The 12,923-nt window shown below is 37.8% G+C and overlaps 1 long non-coding RNA gene across 1 annotated transcript; it reads left to right on the top strand.

Annotated features, from left to right (window-relative positions):
• The first annotated feature begins 3,460 nt into the window (after positions 1 to 3,460).
• On the top strand, positions 3,461 to 8,675 carry LOC112586826. Its single transcript, XR_003111278.3, has 2 exons — positions 3,461 to 3,620; positions 8,429 to 8,675. It is a non-coding gene; the product is annotated as an uncharacterized LOC112586826 (long non-coding RNA).
• The last annotated feature ends 4,248 nt before the right edge of the window (positions 8,676 to 12,923 follow it).

Below are 12,923 nucleotides of genomic sequence, written 5' to 3'. Positions count from 1 at the left end.
CCTGTCCCGTCACTTCATGGGAAATAGATGGGGAAACAGTGTCAGACTTTATTTTTCTGGGCTCCAAAATCACTACAGATGGTGACTGCAGCCATGAAATTAAAGACGCTTACTCCTTGGAAGGAAAGTTATGTCCAACCTAGATAGCATATTCAAAAGCAGAGACATTACTTTGCCAACAAAGGTCCAACTAGTCAAGGCTATGGTTTTTCCTGTGGTCATGTATGGACGTGAGAGTTGGACTGTGAAGAAGGCTGAGTGCCGAAGAATTGATGCTTTTTGAACTGTGGTGTTGGAGAAGACTCTTGAGAGTCCCTGGGACTGCAAGGAGATCCAACCAGTCCATTCTGAAGGAGATCAGCCCTGGGATTTCTTTGGAGGGAATGATGCTGAAGCTGAAACTCCAGTACTTTGGCCACCTCATGCGAAGAGTTGACTCATTGGAAAAGACTCTGATGCTGGGAGGGATTGGGGCAGGAGCAGAAGGGGAAGACAGAGGATGAGATGGCTGGATGGCATCGCTGACTTGATGGACGTGAGTCTGAGTGAACTCCGGGAGTTGGTGATGGACAGGGAGGCCTCGGGTGCTGCAATTCATGGGGTCACAAAGAGTCAGACACGACTGAGCGACTGAACTGAACTGAACTGAATATACATATTTCAATGATGTTCTCTCAAATCCTCCCACCTTCGCCTTCTCCCGCTGAGTCCAAAAGTCTGTTCTTTACATCAGTGTCTCCTTTGCTGTCTTGCATGTAGGATGATCGGTACCATGTTTCTAAATTCCATATATATCGCCTGGGTTGGTGGAGCCTGGTGGGCTGCCGTCTATGGGGTCTCACAGAGTCAGACACAACTGAAGCGACTTAGCAGCAACAGCAGCATACAGTATTTGTCGTTCTCTTTCTGACTTACTTCACTCTGTATAATAGGCTCCAGGTCCATCCACCTCATTAGAACTGATTCAAATGCATTCCATTTTATAGCTAAGTAATCCATTGTGTATATATACCATGAGTTCCTTACCATTCATCTGCTGATGGACATCTAGCTTGCTTCCATGTCCTAGCTATTGCAATAGTGCTGCAAAGAATGTTGGGGTACATGTGTCTCATTCAATTCTGGTTTCCTCAGTATGTATGCCCAGCAGTGGGACTGCTGCATCCTATGGCCGTTCTATTCCAAGTGTTTTTTTAAGTAATCTCCACACTACTCTCCATAGTGGCTATACCAGTTTGCATTCCCACCAACAGTGTAAGACATTTCCCTTTTTTTCCACATCCTCTCCAGCATTTACTGTTTGTAGAATTTTTTAAGATGGCCATTCTGACCAGTGTGAGATAATAGCTCATTGTGGGTTTGATATGCAATTCTCTATAAGGGGCGAAGTTGAGCATCTTTTCAGGTGTTTATTAGCCATCTATATGTCTCATTGGAGAAATGTCTGTTTAGGTCTTTTGCCCACTTTTGATTGGGTTGTTCCTTTTTATCTGGTATTAAGCTGCATGAGCTGCTTGTATATTTTGGAGATTAATTCTGTCAGTTTTTTCTTTTGTTATTATTTTATCCCATTTTGAGGGTTGTCTTTTCACCTTGCTTAGAGTTTCCATCATTGAGCAAAACCTTTTAAATTTAATTCGGTCCCACTTGTTTATTTTTGTTTTTATTTCCATTACTCTGGGAGGTGGTTCATAGAGGATCTTGCTGCGATTTATGTCAGAGAGTGTTCTGCCTGTTTTCCTCTAAGATTTTTAAAGTTTCTGGTCTTATATTTAGGTATTTAATCCATTTTGAGTTTATTTTGTGTATGGTATTAGAAAGCGTTCTAGTTTCATTCTTTGTAGTTGACCAGTTTTTCCAGCACCACTTGTTGAAGAGACTGTCTTTAGATTTTTAATATGCTGTGAGAACAAAGTGGAGGCTGCAAGTCAGTAAAGAAGCTAATTTTAGGTCTTGGATTCTAAAAGAAGAAATTTATCCAACATGGAAATAGAAACAGCAGGACCTAAGGACTGAAAAGAATGTAAAATATGAGGAGACTTAAGAGTTTGCATCCAACAACACAAAATGTTACAAAGAATTTGAGTATAATGCTGAATAAGATGGTCATTGAATTTGTTATAGTATTATTTGCTACCTTGAGAATATTTTTAGTAGACAAATTCAAAACCAGATTTTGAGACTCTGAGAAAGGGTAAAGAAACAGCAGCAACAAAAATTATTTATCTTTCATGTTACTGAGCAGCAATGGAAATAAAGACAAAATAGCAATTTATAAAATTAAGCAATCAAAGAGTAAGAAGAGTTTTACCTGTGTGTTTCTACTTTTACAAGTTCTTGATTAGCTGGTTTCCCTCCAATGCAACAGGTATATCCTACAAGGGGAAACATATTCCAATAGTTAAAATTGAAATTAGGGTTAGTATCAAAATTTTCAGTTGAATTCAGTTCAGTCACTCAATCACATCTGACTCTTTACAACCCCATGGACTGTGCACATCAGGCTTCCCTGTCCATCACCAACTCCCAGAGTTTACCCAAACTCATGTCCATTGAGCCAGTGATGCCTTCAAACCATCTCATCCTCTACCATCCCCTTCTTCTCTCTCCTGCCTTGAATCTTTCCCAGCAACAGGGTCTTTTCAATGAGTCGGCTTTTTGCATCAGGTGGCCAGAGTATTGGAGTTTCAGCTTCAACATCAATCTTACCAATGAACACTCAGGACTGTTCTCCTTTAGGATGGATTGGTTGGATCTCTTTGCAGTCCAAGGGACTCTCAAGAGTCTTCTCCAACCCCACAGTTCAAAAGCATCAATTCTTCTCTGTTCAGCTTTCTTTATAGTCCAACTCTCACATCCATACATGACCACTGGAAAAACCATAGCCTTGACTAGACAGACCTTTGTTGACAAAGTAATGTCTCTGCTTTTGAATATGCTATCTAGGTTGGTCATAACTTTCCTTCCAAGGAGCAAGTGTCTTTTAATTTCATGGCTGCAGTCACCATCTGCAGTGACTTTGGAGCCCCCAAAAATAAAGTCTGCCACTGTTTCCACTGTTTCCCCATCTATTTCCCATGAAGTGATGGGACTGGATGACATGATCTTTGTTTTCCGGATGTTGAGCTTTAAGCCAACTTTTTCACTCTCCTCTTTCACTTTCATCAAGAGGCTAAGCAAATCATGGTTCTAATTAACAATGATATTAATTTTAATTTTTTTTCTTAGATGCCTTTGGAGTATTTGACACAAATTATCACTTGTTTGCAAAAAGGTCTGGCATTTTAAAACAAGAAAATTCCAAGAATTTCCATAAGCAAATGTTTGTATCTAAGTAATATAAATGACTTCTTTTAAATTTTAATTGACCACATATATAATCAAATTTTCTCTAGATAATATGGTTTTAAGTTTGAAAGATTATATTAAAATGACAATAAACAAATGCATTGTACTGATCTGTAAAATGCACAATATTTCTCAGGCATCTGTCACCTGAACAGGTTTACACCATAGATTTGGAGAATGAATACCAAAGTCAAGAAAATAAAGATAGAGTAATACTTGTGGCAAGGTGAGATACAGAAGATGTCTGGAAGAAATGGGAATTAAAAACACAGGTGAGAGACTTTTAGTCCTAGAAAAACTGATGCTGAATTAACTTCTCTTGGTACAGGAGAGAAAAAAAAAAAAAAAATACTGATATCTGGGATTTTTCCTATTGTCTAAACAACTCTTTGCTATTACCAAGCCATCTTCCTTTTTAAGTAGTCCAAGTAAGACTCTTTGTCTCTGCAAATGGCCAGCATCTTTCTTTGTATAGCAGTATGGTGCAAGTAGCAGTGGAGATGGTGGAATTCCAGTTGAGGTATATAAAAGCCTAAAAGATGATGCTGTTAAAGTGCTTCACTCAATATGCTAGTAAATCTGGAAAAGTAAGCAATGGCCACTGGACTGGAAAAGGTCAGTTTTCATTCCAATCCCAAAGAAAGGTAACATCGAAGAATGTTCAAACAGCAATACAACTGTGCTCGTTTCACATGCTAGGAAGGTAATGGCCAAAATCCTTCAAGCTTGGCTTTAACAGTACATGAAACAAGACAGAAGTACAAACTGAATTTATCAAAGGCAGAAGAACTGGGGATCAAATTGCCAACATTCGTTGGATCATAGGAAAAGCAAGAGAAGTTCAGAAAAACATCTACTTCTCCTTCATTTACTTCACTAAATCCTCTGTGTGGATCACAATAAACAGTGGGAAATTCTCAAAGATATGGGAATACCAGAACACCTACACCTTACCTGTCTCCTGAAAAATCTGTATGCAGGTCAAGAAGCAACAGTTAAAATGAGACATGAAACAACAGACTGGTTCCAAATTGGGAAAGAAATACATCAAGGCTGCATATTGTCACCCCGCTTGTTTAGTTTCTATCCAGAGTACCTCATGCAAAATGTCAGGCTGGATGAATCACAAGCTGGGATCAAGACTGCCAGGAGAAATAGCAACAACCTCAGATATACAGATGATACCATCCTAATGGCAGAAAGCAAAGAGAAACTAAAGAGTCTCTTGATGAAGGTGAAAAAGGAGTGTGAAAAAGCTGGCTCAAAACTCAACAATACCTGTGGCAGATTCATTTTGATATTTGGCAAAACTAATACAATTATGTAAAGTTTAAAAATAAAATAAAATTAAAAAAAAAAAACCTCAACATACTACTAACGCATATATATGGAATTTAGAAAGAGAGTAACAATAACCCTGTGTATGAGACAACAAAAGAGACACTGATGTATAGATCAGTCTTATGGACTCTGTGGGAGAGGGAGAGGGTGGGGAGATTTGGGAGAATGGCATTGAAACATGTATAATATCATGCATGAAACGAGTCACCAGTCCAGGTTCGATGTACGATACTGGATGCTTGGGGCTGGTGCACTGGGATGACCCAGAGGGAGGGTATGGGGAGGGAGGAGGGAGGAGGGTTCAGGATGGGGAACACAGGTATACCTGTGGCGGATTCATTTCAATATTTGGCAAAACTAATACAATATTGTAAAGTTTAAAAATAAAATAAAATTTGAAAAAAAGCTCAACATACAAAAAACTAAAATCATGCAATGTGCCCCCATCACATCATGCAAACAGATCAGGGAAAAATGGAAACAGTAGTAGATTTCCTTTTCTTGGGCAATCCTAAAGGAAAGCAACCCTGAATATTCACTGGAAGGATTGATGCTGAAGCTGAAGTTTCAGTAATTTGGCCACCTGATGTAAAGAGTCAATTCATTGGGAAAGACCCTAATCCTGCGAAAGATTGAGGGCAAAAGAAGAGGAGGGTGGCAGAGGACAAGAAGGTTAGATAACATCACCGACTAAATGGACATGAGTTTAAGCAAAATCTGAGAGATAGTGAAGGACAGGAAGACTGACATGCTGAAATGCATGGGGTCACAAAGAGTCAGACACAACTAAGTGACTGAACAATAAATTAATAAAATATATAAAGCTTACACTTTTTCTCCAGGTTGCAGTTTGTTTTATTTATAAAATGAAAAGCTTTAAAAAATGACCTCTAGGGATATTTCCAGGTCTAAAATAGTGTGATGTTAATTAAAAAACATAGTATTTTCACAGTATATTATCTTAAGAAGAAAAAAAATTCTGATCCATTTTTAGGTGGATTAAAATCAAAATACATTTTACTAATGGTGGTAGTTTAGTTGCTACATCATGTCTGACTTTTGTGACCCCATGGACGATAGCCCCCCAGGCTCCTCTGTCCATGGGATTTTCCAGGCAAGAATTCTGCAGTGGATTGCCATTTTCTTCTCCAGGGGATCTTCCCAACCCAGGGATCAAACCTGGGTCTCCTGCACTGCAGGAAGACTCCTTACCTACTGAGATACTCTTTAGGGATTTTTTTTTTTTTTTACTAATAAACAATTATTTATTTGTATTTTTCTATATTAACTCCAGCACATTTAAATCATATGTTGAAATTCAATATATGACTTAAAGCTAGACCTCTGCATAAACTGGATTCTCCTCATGGGCCTCACTAGAAAAAATGAATTAAAAATTAATATTTTATAACATTATTAATACACATGTATCATTTAAGGCAGAGTACCAAAGTACATTGTTTCACTTACAAATTATCCCATTGATTTTACAAACATGAAAATGCAGTTTATAAAATTATTTGTGTACTGAACCCTTAATCCAAAGGGGGGCAAAGTCAATTTATTATCCCATCAGTGCTCTTAATTTAAAATATTTATTTCAACTTTGATGCTTAGTATATATCCTCTGTATCTGGTTCCTATTACTGCTATAACAAACCACCAAAACCTAGTGGCTTAAAGCAACAGACATTTGATTCTTTATGATTTTGGAGACCACAGTCAAAAATAAATCTTAGGAGGCAAAAATCAAAGTGCTAGCTGGATTGTTCCTTCAGAAGCTCTGGGGAGAATCCTTCCTCGACTCTTCCAGCTTCGGGCAAGTGTAGGCACTCTTTTTCAGTCCAGTCTCTGCCTCTGTTGTCACATGGCTGTCTTTTCTATCTCAAATATCCCTCTCAGTTCAGTTCAGTTGCTCAGTCGTGTCTGACTCTTTGCGACCCCATGGACTGCAGCACACCAGCCCTCCCTGTCAATCACCAACTCCCAGAGTATACTCAAACTCATATCCATTGCATCAGTGATGCCATCCAACTATTTTATCCTCTGTAGCCCCCTTCTCCTCCCGCCTTGAATCTTTCCCAGTTAGGGTCTTTTCCAATGAGTCAGTTCTTCGCATCAGGTGGCCAAAGTATTAGAGTTTCAGCTTCAGCATCAGTCCTTCCAATGAATATTCAGGACTAATCTCCTTTAGGATGGACTGGTTGGATCTCCTTGCAGTCCAAGGGACTCTCAAGAGTCTTCTCCAACACCACAGTTCAAAAGCATCAATTCTTTGGAGCTCAGCTTTCCTTATAGTCCAACTCTCACATCTATACATGACTATTGGAAAAAATATAGGTTTGACTAGACGGACCTCTGCTTGTATATTGTCACCTTGCTTATTTAACTTATATGCAGAGTACATCATGCAAAATGCTAGGCTGAATGAAACACAAGCTGGAATCAAGATTGCTGGGAGAAATATCAATAACCTCAGATTCGCAGAGGACAATACCCTTATGGCAAAAAGTGAAGAAGAACTGAAGAGCCTCTTGTTGAAAGTGAAAGAGGAGAATGAAAAAGTTGGCTTAAAGCTCAACATTCAGAAAACTAATATGATGGCATCTGGTCCCATCATTTCATGGCAAAATAGATGGGGAAACAATGGAAACAGTGAGAGACTTTATTTTGGGAGGCTCCAAAATCACTGCAGATGGTGACTGCAGCCATGAAATTAAAAGATACGTGCTCCTTGGAAGAAAAGCTATGACCAACCTAGACAGCATATTAAAAAGCAGAGACATTACTTTACCAAATATCCTTCTGGGTGCCTGTTACAAGAACACTTACAATTGGGACACACCTGTTCAATCCAGATGAGTCTCCACATGTCAAGGTCCTAACAAAATATACCTGCAAAGTCTGTAGTTAATTTTGAAATCAGGATGTGTGAATACTCGAAATTTGTTCTTATCTTTCAAATCATTTTAGCTATTTTGAGTCCCTTGAATTTCCATATGAATTTTAGGATCACATTTTCAATTTCTATAAAAACTTCCAACTTTGATTTTGATAAATATTATGCTGAATCTGGAGATCAAATTTGGGTTATTACATCTGGACAAATTTAAATTTTCTGACTAGTGATAATTGATTGTCTCCCTATTTACTTGTAGTTTTTAGAATCTAACTTTTACATTTTTTCTATTGATTTATTACCAAGTATTTTATTTCCTATTTTTATTGTTGCTGACCCTATTACAAATGGAATTGTCTTTTTCAATTTCACTTTCATATTTTTCCAACTCAAGTGTGAAAGTGAAAAGTGAAAGTAAAAGTGAAGTCACTCAGTCATGTCTAACTCTTTGCAGCCCCATGGACTGTAGCTCTCCAGGCTCCTCCAGCCATGGGATTTTCCAGCCAAGAATACTGGAGTGTGTAGCCATTTCCTTCTCCAGGGGATCTTCCCAACCCTGGGATTGAACCTGGGTCTCTGCATTGCAGGCAGACTCTTTACCATCTGAGCCACTGGGAAATTCCTCAAGTGTAGAGAAATACAATTTATTTTACATATTGATCTTATATTCTGAAAGCTTACTAAACTCACTTATTAATTGCAAGAGGATTTATTGGATTCCTAGGATTTTCTATCTATAAGTTTATATCATCTACAAATAGACAGTCTTAATTCTTTCTTCCTAACATGGATTATTTTCATTTCTTTTTTATTGCATGATTGTCCTATTTGGAAGAATAGTCAACACAATGTTCGATAGAAGAGATGAGGATGGACATCTTTTCCCTGTTCCTGATATTATGGAAAAGCCAATTCATAATGGCAATTGATGCTTTACTTTTCCTATCAATCCTTCCACACTTCTATAACCTGGTGTTATATAAAGGGAAATAGAGAAAACATTAGTCAGCTTTTATAAAATGTTATAGCAATTTGACAGAGTAATAAGGCCTGTTGACTCTAATAATAAAAAGATTTGTACATTGTATGCCTTTTATTTCATTTTACAAATAATTAATTTTATTGCATCATGAGAAATTGGAAATTAAAAACAAATTAACAAATAAGCAAAAACTTTCACTTCACCATAGGTAACCTACGAAGCACATCTCTAAATCTTTTCAACTTTTTAAAGAAACTGTTTTATAACTTCCCTTCTCTCCTCTACACTTTTAAACATCTTTCATGTTTTTGACCATCAGCTAATAATTTTGTTTCATACTTCACTGGGAAAATAGAAGGGAAAACCCATATATCTACCAACTTTCCTTCTTCTCTCCTCCCTCATCACATTCACTCACTTTCTAGCATCTGTGTCTCTGCACTATAACTTACCTTAAGATGAGTAAGCTTTCTATGCTCCTACCTAAGGACAGCCCCTTTATGCACACCTCCTTCTAAAATATGTGTATAATCAAACAACTTCCCACCAATTTTATAGTGAGCAGTCAGAGTTTTCCTTTTAAACATGACTATGTCAGTATTATGCTCAAATTTCCCAAAGTTCCAAATTCCCTTTTGTACTACATGCACCTTCCTCCCTTTGCTACAGTTATACTCAGTGTCATTCTGTCATTCTTAGAACTATGCAACCTCAGGTCAACTTTCTATAAACTCGGCCGAGGGTCATTTACTTTCAGATCCTTCATGGCTCACCTTTTCCCCTTCTTCATGTCTCTGCTTAAATGTCACTTCTGAGAGGAATACTTCACTGATGACTCCATTTAAAATTGAAAATCTCAGCACTCCCAGCTCCCCTTCATTGACTTGTTTTCTCCACATCACCATTGGAAAGAATATGTATTTTACTTTTTTATTTGTAAAGAATTTTTCTAGAAGCAGGAACCTCACTGTCCAGGTATACAGCAGAACAGAGAGCATCTCTTAAACAACAATTGATGAAAGGTGATGTATAATAGCCATTCCCATTGCCTCTCTCTTGAGATGTTTCTGGGATCTGTGCTCTAGTGTTTTACACAGACTCCTAGATTCTGTTTCTGTTTAATGTTTGCTGAATTGCTTTTTTTTTTTTTTTAGATTCCACATATACATCAAATAATATAGTATCTGGGTTTTTCTGCCTGACTTATTTCACTTAGTCTAATACCTTCTGGGGCTTCCCTGGGGATGGTGGCTCAGAAGTCAAGAATCCACCTCACATTGCATAAGATGCTGGAGACTTGGGTTGGATCCCTGAGTTTAAAAGATCACTTGGAGAATGAAAAATGCTTTAGTATATTTTCTTCCAAACTGCGACTCATTGGAAAAGACCCTGATGCTGGGCATGAGAAGTAGGGAACGACAGAGCATGAGATGGCTGGATGGCATCACTGACTCAATGGACATGAGTTTGAGCAAGCTCCAGGAGATCGTAAAGGACAGGGAAGCCTGTTGCGCTACAGCCCATGAGGTTGCAAAGAATTGGGCATGACTGAGTGACTTAACAACAACTCACAATCTGAAGATATAGGAACTAAAGTGAGAAGACACCTGTCTCCACACACTGAAAACACTATGGAAAAATACATTCTATACTGAACAAGACTCTGATTAAAAAAAAAGTTATTGATACATAGCTATTACTGCCCCATAACTATTCTGCAATCTAGCTGAAAATCTGTCATCAGTTCTATTATTAGGGCTTGCTTCAGTTTGGGAAGTGTTTCTCTATGGCTCTCTGCTCTGCTGTATGGATTCTTAATTCCAGCTTCGGATTGGAAGGCCTTTCTTTTCCATTGGTAATGGCTCATTTTGCCACAGAGAGGCCTATACTTTTTAACTTTGCCTTAAAAAAGGGATATTTCTCACAGATAATTTTGCTGTAAGAAACTGGAGATGAATAAGAACTTTAAGTCTGAACCTGACATTTGTATTTTCTCTAAGGTTCTTGTCCTCTCTCCTGCCTGTGAAAATTTCAGACTCCAAAGAATTACTTTCTTTTTTTTTTTAACTGTCCCTCTTTTATTCCAAACTAGTGGTGCTTGTACCAGTAAAATTATTTTAAACGTGTTTTGAGTTTCCTGTGAATGGTATCGATGTTTACTCCATTAGATAAAAGCCACATCTATTAATGGAAATCTCTTCCAGGCTGTCCTTGTCTTTGTTATTGCTTCTTTATCAGGACTCCTATTCAGCTACATCTTTAGCATTCTCAGAAACTGTATTGCTTAATACAAAAAAATGTGATGTACACTTTTGAAATCCATAAAGGTTTATTTTCTAACTTAAAAGTATAGTGTTTTTTTTTTTTTTTTTTCCATAAAGTGCTAGAGGGTAAATATTTTAAGTTTGTAGGCCATATAGTCTCTGTCACAGGTATTCAACTCTACCGTTGTAGCACAACAGCAGCCAAGGATAGTATGTAAACAAATGGACATTCTATGTTATATAAAACTGTTTACAAAATTCAGGGTCAGCCTACTTGTGGCAGTTTGCCAACTTTTGATTCAACAACCAGGTTATCTATTATACTTTTGATACCTTAAAAAGGATATTCCTTTCAGAGATTTTTCTGGAAGCAGCTAGGGATTTGTAAGAGTTTTATTTTTAAAACAAGTCCTGACTCATTATATTTTTCCAAACTCTTTTCAAAAACAGTTATTTTGCATTACTTCATCTTTTTCTTTTCACATTTTATCATGGACAACTAGAGTACCAGTTACTACATAATGCATTTTATTTGAAAATCTTCCCAGCCAGACCCATGAACACAATAAGTACCCTTTGTATGTTCCACAACATACAGGTGACAGTAATCACAAACTTTGCACTACAGTATATGTAGAGTCCGCTTTGTTTCCTGATAATAGTTTCCCCAATGTAATACAAGCTATCTCCCATAATCTCTTTTAGGTGCTTCCCATTTCCCCTAATACTCTACCTAAGCTTCTTACACCATTTACTAATAGTCTCCTTGAGAATCTTACACCTTTTGTCTATCTTGTCTTAAGATAAATTACATAATTTAGCTTTTTGTTGTAACATTACACCAATTTTGGTATCATATTCTGACTCTGCTACGTGTTGCTGAACAACAGATTGCCTTCAAATCTGATGCCTTAAAGCCACCAAATATTTTAATATAGTTCATTTATTTTGTTGGGTGAAAATTGGACCAGGATTATTTTTCAGTTCCATTTGGAGTCATGGTGTCAATGGGTGTTAGTCAATTGGAAACTAGATTGTTCCGAATAATATATGGCATTTTGGCAGAGGTGCCTGAAAGACTAGACTTAAGCTACTTTCTCTCTCTCCACTTAGTCTCAGGGACGCTCTACATGGCTTCTTGAGCAGGTATTCAGATTCCTTACTAAAAAGTCAGAACTCCAAGAACCCAAGGCAGAAACTTACAGTCCTTACAAATCCTAGATATGGATTTAGCTTATTACTAAACAAGTGTGTATCACTCACACTATCTTATATTTTAAGCTGGTTTTAGAAAAGGCAGAGGAACCAGAGATCAAACTGCCAACATCCACTGGAACATTGAAAAAGCAAGAGAGTTCTAGAAACACATCTATTTCTGCTTTATTGACTATGCCAAAGCCTTTGACTGTGTGGATCAGTCATAAACTGTGGAAAATTCTGAAAGAGATGGGAATACCAGACCACCTGACCTGCCTTTTGAGAAACCTATATGCAGGTCAGGAAGCAACAGTTAGAACCGGACATGGAACAACAGACTTGTTCCAAATAGGAAAAGGACTACTTCAAGGCTGTATATTGTCACCCTGCTTATTTAACTTATATGCAGAATACGTCATGAGAAACACTGGGCTGGATGAAGCACAAGCTGGAATCAAGATTGCCAAAAGAAATATCAATAACCTCAGATATGCAGATGACACCACCCTTAGGGCAGAAAGTGAAGAGGAACTAAAGAGCCTCTTGATGAAAGTGAAAGAGGAGAGTGAAAAAGTTGGCTTAAAGCTCAACATTCAGAAAACGAAGATCATGGCATCCGGTCCCATCACTTCATGGGAAATAGATGGGGAAACAGTGGAAAGAGTGTCAGACTTTATTTTTTGGGGCTCCAAAATCACTGCAGATGGTGACTGCAGCCATGAAATTAAAAGACACTTACTCCTTGGAAGGAAAGTTATGACGAACCTAGACAGCATATTGAAAAGCAGAGACATTATTTTGCGAACAAAGGTCCATCTAGTCAAGGCTATGGTTTTTCCAGTGGTCATGTACGGTTGTGAGAGTTAGACTATAAAGAAAGCTGAGCACCAAA

Source organism: Bubalus bubalis, chromosome 9, assembly GCF_019923935.1.
Source record: "Bubalus bubalis isolate 160015118507 breed Murrah chromosome 9, NDDB_SH_1, whole genome shotgun sequence".
In the NCBI taxonomy this organism is placed as follows: Eukaryota; Metazoa; Chordata; class Mammalia; order Artiodactyla; family Bovidae; genus Bubalus; species Bubalus bubalis.
The sequence above is the reverse complement of the archived record's forward strand: the minus strand, read 5'-3'. Positions and strand labels throughout refer to the sequence as shown.